This window comes from Notolepis coatsorum (assembly GCF_963971535.1).
Source record: "Notolepis coatsorum genome assembly, chromosome: 11".
NCBI classification, from domain to species: domain Eukaryota; kingdom Metazoa; phylum Chordata; class Actinopteri; order Aulopiformes; family Paralepididae; genus Notolepis; species Notolepis coatsorum.
Genome location: NC_140175.1, coordinates 82,827,429 through 82,835,047, shown reverse-complemented (window position 1 = coordinate 82,835,047; position 7,619 = coordinate 82,827,429).

Genomic DNA, 7,619 nt, shown 5'->3' with positions numbered 1-7,619 from the left:
TGGGTGGAAACAATTAAACCAAGCAAGGTATTAATAGCGTCAGATTCAAGTAGCGCATTAGTAAGTATAAAGAACATAGAGTCAGAATCAAGGCAGGACATTATTTTAGAAATAGCGCAGGCGATGTTTAGGGTAAGGAGGGTAGGCGCAGATGTGTGTTTCATATGGGTGCCAGCACATATAGGGGTGGAGGGGAATGAACTGGCGGATACATTTGCTAAGGAAGCAGCTAGTAGAGTAGAAGTAAGTAGGGAAGTGAGGTACAGCAAGGCAGAAGTTAAGAGTGTAGTTAAGTATGAAATGAAAAAGAAGTGGCAGGAGGAGTGGGATAGAGGAAGTAAAGGTAGGCAGTTTTATAATATCCAGAGGGCAGTAGGGAAGTTGAGAAGTGGGGGTAGGAGTACAAGGGAAGAAGTGATTGTATCAAGAATGAGATTAGGGCACACAGGGCTAAATAGTACACTTAGGTTAATGGGCAAGCATGAGACGGGTAGGTGTGAGTATTGCGGTAGGCAGGAAACAGTGGAGCATGTGTTAGTGGAGTGTAGTAAGTATAGGGAAGAGAGACAGATCCTAAAAGAAAGGTTAGAGAGAGACCACATCAAGCTGGAGGTAAGAGAAGTGTTGCGACTGAGTTCAGGGAATGTGGGGTATAGGGCAATTTTTTATTTTCTAAATAGTACAGGTTTGAGTGGTAGGATATAGAGTAGTGTAGAATAGGGATTGGCATGTGCATAATCCATCTAGCTCTAAAATCAATTTCAGTAGGTGGCGGTAATGCACCAACACGTTAGTGCCAACCGCCAATAAACATTAGAAGAAGAAGAAGAAGAAGACCAGCGGTTCTCAAACTACGGGTCGCGGGTAGTTGACAGTGGGGTTGCACATTGGCAAGTAAAGAAAAAAATATATATATGTTCTGGCAACATATTTTGGCTAAATATGCCTCGTTTTATAAATGTGTATTGATGACATAGTGCTGTAATTAAATGTTCTAATAAATATGCATGATCAAGTTCAACAACGTGTGCTTTTATTATGATATTGCTTAATTCCACTTTGAAATTACGCGATACATTAAGTTTCAAGTTTCAAGTTTCTTTAATATTTGTCATACAGAAGTACAGAATACTTTTATACAAAATGCTTCTTACTGTTACGCTCCAGTGTGGGGTTGCCAAAAGAAATCCTAAATAAAATAGGGTTGTGGTATAAAAAAGTTTGAGAACCCCTGGTCTAGACTTTAACCCTTTCACTGCCACACTACAGAAGGTTAACCCACTACAGAAGGTTAACCCTTTACTATCACATAACCGTCGGTAGTGTGATAGTAAAGGGTTAACCTTCTGTAGTGTGGCAGTGAAAGGGTTAACATGCTGTTGTGTGGCAGTGAAAGGGTTAACCTGTGTTGTCACAGTGAAAGGATTAAATGATTGCGCCTCCACCACCAGTGAGCTGCACTTATATCGACACCAGTCTAGAGTATTTCATTACACCTATAGAGCGGCTCCATTGTGCAAATTGGCACAAACAGGAGCCACATGCTTGTGTTTGAAAGGAAAGACGACTCCCAAGTCACAATAGTATGAGTGTTTCCTTGGAGAGAGACATCACGCTTCATGCTTGTTTGCATGGTGTATCGTTGCAACGTTGTCATTCTTCTGGTTGTCTGTTAAAAAGATTTTGGCCTAAAAAAAAAAAAAATACAGACGTTTAAGAGGTAAAGTAAAATGGGAGCCGTTCCAAATAGCAAGCTGGGGGAGGTGTAGCCCTGTACTGGATGTACAGTGTAAGGTGTGAAGCTGCTGAGCAGACTGGAGGAGGTGTAGCCCTGTACTGGATGTACAGTGTAAGGTGTGAAGCTGCTGAGCAGACTGGAGGAGGTGTAGCCCTGTACTGGATGTACAGTGTAAGGTGTGAAGCTGCTGAGCAGACTGGAGGAGGTGTAGCCCTGTACTGGATGCACAGCCACAGTGTGTAGCACTAGCTGCTGATACAATAATAATACAACCCCCCCCCCCCCCCCCGCTTGAATGGGCACGACGCCACTGGCCTAAAATCCAAATCCTAAACACCACATAAGCCCATGAAAGTAACCACATCTGACTAAAATGTCATGCCAACACCTGCGGTGCATTGACCTTCCTGAATGTTTTGTTTCCCCCCAGAGAAGTTGCTATTTTGTGCTACAGTGTCTAAAAGGGAAGAAGAGGAATTCTTCCATAGATACTGTGTTATATCAGTGAGAACAAGTGACACAAAATGTTAGCATGGCATTTTAGTCAAATTTGGTGACTTCAGTTTATGTGGTGTTTAAAACACATTTTCAGATACACTGGAAGTATCAAGGAAAAGATTACTTGGAACCCCTTACATTATTATGACTAAAGCCTTTTAGTAATGCAAGCACCATCTACAAAAGATTCACAAAAAATGTATCTATGAAGTGTAGTGCATTGTTGCGTTGGTTGCAACTGGGCTTCCGTGCCTAGATATAATAGGCTTTTGAAAGCAATGTCCAGATTTAAATTAGAATAATGAGTTGTAGAATGAAACACACCACCTCAGTAACTAGGGCTGCTAAAGAGCACTTTTATATCACATGTAATAATTCCTACATTTTATCATTTGAATACATTTCTTATTGACTGTCAACCGGTATTCCATTGATTGTTCAGAATTGTATTATAGTGGTATTTGTTATTTATTTCCTTTTTTCATAATGTTTTTGTTATGGAACTTTTAACTTTTTATTCAAACACGGACACAACTAAAACATTTGAATGAAAAAAATGCTGACAATAATGAAAAAATAACAGTCCAAAGAAGAAAGCAGACATGAACTGACTGTTATTTCATCAATGTCAGGCTTCTAGCTTTTCTTTTACATAGCCCACGGATGAACTCCAAATGTTGTCAAACCAATTAGAGGATCCCGACCATCTTAACTTCTCGCATGTATGATTCTGCATCACCTCTCTTAACCACTGAGTCCAGCTAGTTTAAGATGCTGCATCACCTCCCTTAACCACTGAGTCCAGCTAGTTTAAGATGCTGCATCACCTCTTAACCACTGTGTCCAGCTAGTTTAATATGCTGCATCACCTCTCTTAACCACTGAGTCCAGCTAGTTTAAGATGCTGCATGACCTCTTAACCACTGTGTCCAGCTAGTTTAAGATGCTGCATCACCTCTCTTAACCACTGAGTCCAGCTAGTTTAAGATGTCACATCACCTCTTAACCACTGAGTCCAGCTAGTTTAAGATGCTGCATCATCTCTCTTAACCACTGAGTCCAGCTAGTTTAAGATGTTACATCACCTCTTAACCACTGAGTCCAGCTAGTTTAAGATGCTGCATCACCTCTCTTAACCACTGAGTCCAGCTAGTTTAAGATGCTGCATCACCTCTCTCAACCACTGAGTCCAGCTAGTTTAAGATGCTGCATCACCTCTTAACCACTGAGTCCAGCTAGTTTAAGATGCTGCATCACCTCTCTTAACCACTGAGTCCAGCTAGTTTAAGATGCTGCATTACCTCGCTCGTTGATGAGGTGACTTCCAGTGAAGATGGATCCGGTATTTGTTATTTCTGATCATTTTGCACTTTGCTCCACCTTTGACACACTCAATACATTGAACTCTAATGGTTGTGGTCCAGCTATGCTGCTCTGATTGAACCCTCTTGAACTCGGCAGGCTTGACATGTGAATGTACATCATCTTTATCATGTTTTTTTCTCCAAACCAGTAACTCATGTATTCAGATAAATGTAGTGGAGTAACAAAATACAGTATTTCATTTGAAATGTAGTGGGGTGAAAGGAACAAGTTCCCTAAAATAGAAATACTCAAATCGTGGAGCAAGGACCAAGAATAGGCGGCTTCTCTTTGATGACGCTCCCGGAGCTCGGATAGGAGTTGGTCTGAGGCGGCCAGAGGATGTAGAGTGGAGGGGTCTTGAGGATGTGTAGTTAGAGACTATTGACCGGAGGTAGGCGGGAGCCGTTCCCTTCGCTGCACGATATGCCAGGTCGAGGACCTTGAAGTGAATTCATGAGGCGATGGGGAGCCAGTGCAGGTCCCTAAGAAGTGGGGTAACATGGGCTGACTTTGGTAGGTTGGAGACAGCGCTCTCCACCACCATCATCAAAACACCAAATGAGGGAATATCTTTTGGAATAATGGTGTTCCATCCCTCCAGTAGAGTTCCAGAGACTTGTAGCATCTATGCCAAGATGCATTGAAGAAGCTGTTCTGGTGGCCCAACACCAAAAAGTAATGTTAGTGTTTCCTTTCATTTGTCACCTGTCACCTGGATCATTACTAAAAGTAAATGTGAATATCGACCAATATATCGATATCTGAATTTTCTTTACTCCCAAATATCGATATCGGCATCTGCCCCTAAGATCCAGTATCTGTCAGGCTCTGCTTCAGCTGCTTTGGCTCAATCGAGGTACATTCTAATGACTATCTGCTCCCAAGTATTGATGGAATTAGCGCAGTGATTACTTAACCCTTTCACTACCACACTACCAAAGGGTTAACCCTTTCACTGCGACAATACATAAGGTTAACCCTTTCACTGCCACACAACAACGTGTTAACCGTTTCACTACCTGTAGTGTGGTAGTGAAAGGGTTAACCTTCTGTAGTGTGGTAGTGAAAGGGTTCAAGTGTGTTTGAGAGAAAGTAATACAGATATAATGGTACATCCAATCAGTGATGGCAACTTTAAATATTTTTTTTATATTTGAATACTTGAATGTACTGTTGGTCAGAATCCCAGACACATCATTGGCCTGTAGTACACAGGACTACTTGCCTTGGCACACAGTGAAGCAGCACCATGCAGGACCTACATGGTACAAGGACATATATGGTAAAGACTCGTATATAGTAGTGACAATGCAGTATTCATTCAGACAGGCTATAGGCCTATGTAAAACAGCAGACATATCTGCTGTAAAATAGATGATTTAATTTGACATCTGTAAAATTAGCTATTGGACATTTTTAATAAATGTTTTATGTTTACCACAAATACATACACAACAACAACCATACAAATTACAAATATACATATATATATATATATTTGTATGGTAAACATAAAACATTTATAAAAAAAAATCCAATAGGTAATGTGAGGTGCTTGTCACAACACCGAAAAATAAACATCATTCATTCATTCATTCATTCATTCATTCATTCATTCATTCATTCATTCATTCATTCATTCAAAATATATATATATATTATATATATTTTGAATGAATGATGTTTATTTTTCGGTCTTGTTTACAGACAAATCAAACACACCCGTGTGGACTTACAAAAGGAAAAGAAAAAAATCACAAATGTACATATTCAAGGCAAGCTCACACACAAAATCCAAAATCAATGACCGAAAAAAGGAATAGGCTGAAGCACATGCTTATTTTTGCATTTTATTTTATTTTAATATAAGAAAGAAAAACTTTAAATATGCTGCAAGATATAATATAAAAAAACAAATGTTTGATGTTTTTACTATATACATACATACATACATACATACATACATACATACATACATACATGGTAGTGGACTTCAGGAGGAAAGCAGCCCTGCCCCCTCCCATCATACTGGGAGGCACTCAGGTGGCCTCCGTGGAGTCATGCCGATTCCTTGGCATGACCATCTCCCGGGATTTGAAATGGGAGCTCAACATCACGGGCCTGCTCAAAAAGGCCCAGGGGAGGATGTTCTGAACAAATACAAACTGCCGAGGACCATGATGGCCCAATTCTACACGGCCATCATTGAGTCCATCCTCACCCACTCCATCATCTCCTGGTTCCTGCTGCAGCGGCAAAATATCTCGCCAAGCTGCAGCGGGTGATTCGCTCCGCGGAGAGGGTGATCGGCTGTCCCCTGCCCTCCCTCAGGTCCCTGCACAACTCCAGGGCGCTGAAAAGGGCGAGGAAGATCATGGCCGACCCCTCCCACCCCGGTCACAGCCTCTTCACCCTGCTTCCCTCTGGGAGAAGGCTGAGGATCCCAAAGGCTGTGAAAGCTCGTCACAGACTGAGCTTCTTCCCCTCAGCCGCCAGGCTGATCAATGCCTCAGCCCCCCCCCCCCCCCTCTGCCCCCAAGTGACACTGGCACAATGACACTGACTGCACTGCACTAGTCCTTACTGGAACTCTGCACTTTACACTTTATATATATATATATATATATATATATATATATATATATATATATATATATATATATATATATATATATATATATATATGTATTTAAATGATTAATCCTCCACTGCACTGTTTTTTGTCCTGTGTCTGTGTTGGTGTTTGTCGTTACTGTGAAAAAAGAAATGAAAAATGCATACACTGTAATGCTGCAACAATTACCAATGTGTTTTTACACAAATGGCTTAATAAAGGAATCTGAATCTGAACATACATACATACATACATACATACATACATACATACATACATACATACATACATACATACATACATACATACATACATACATACATACATACATACACAGTACACTACATCTCTCCACCTAGTTGAGTAACTGGGTATATATCCAACAGCCGATATTTATATAATATATACACACACATACATACTGTACATACAGGTGCAGCTCGATGAATTAGAATATCGTGGAAAAGTTATTTTATTTCAGTAATTCAATTCAAAAAGTGAAACTCGTAGATTATAGATTCATTACACACAAAGTGAAATATTCCAAGCCTTTATTTGTTTTAATTTTGATGATTATGTCTTACAGCTCATGAAAGCGCAAAAGTCTCTATCACCAATAATCTTTTTTAAATAGATGTATTTTTCTTTTGTATATAGAAATGTCGGCCTTCTGAAAAGTATGTTCATGTATGTTCAGTCAGTACTTGGTTGGGGCTCCTTTTGCACAAATGACTGCATCAATACAGCTAAATATATAGACTTTTCCACAATATTCTAATTTATTGAGCTGCACCTGTATATTTACATCTCTCCCCTTAGTTTAATAACTAGGTATATATTCAACAGACCCTATACATACTGTATATTCATACACAAATATACACATGCATACACACACATACACTTACTGACACGCACATCCACCCACACACATAATCACCCTCCACCAACCTACACACACATTACACACTTTCTTTCCACAAATTAATGCAATCATGGACATCTTTTAGATACAGGCCAAAGCTATTGCAGATATATGTATGATGCCTGAGAGGTGCTTGTCATTGACTAGTTAATTAAGCAGAAAAACACTGAACTGTTATGCTGACCAATATACTGAAAGGTTCACAGTTAACGATTTGTATAAATCACTAGTTAACGACTTGTATAAATCTCTAGCAGTTATCTTTAAAAGTGCATGCATGATTTTGCTGCATCACCCGTTAAATTACTCAAAGATTTATACACATATAAAATAACTATATAAATGAAATTGCACTCTGCAGGTTAATAAAATAAGGAATAGCCCATGATATTATTAAATGATCCCCTCCACATGCATTTTAAACAGTTAATTAATTAACAAATGTTCTATTAACTATTTGTATAAATATGATTGTCCAC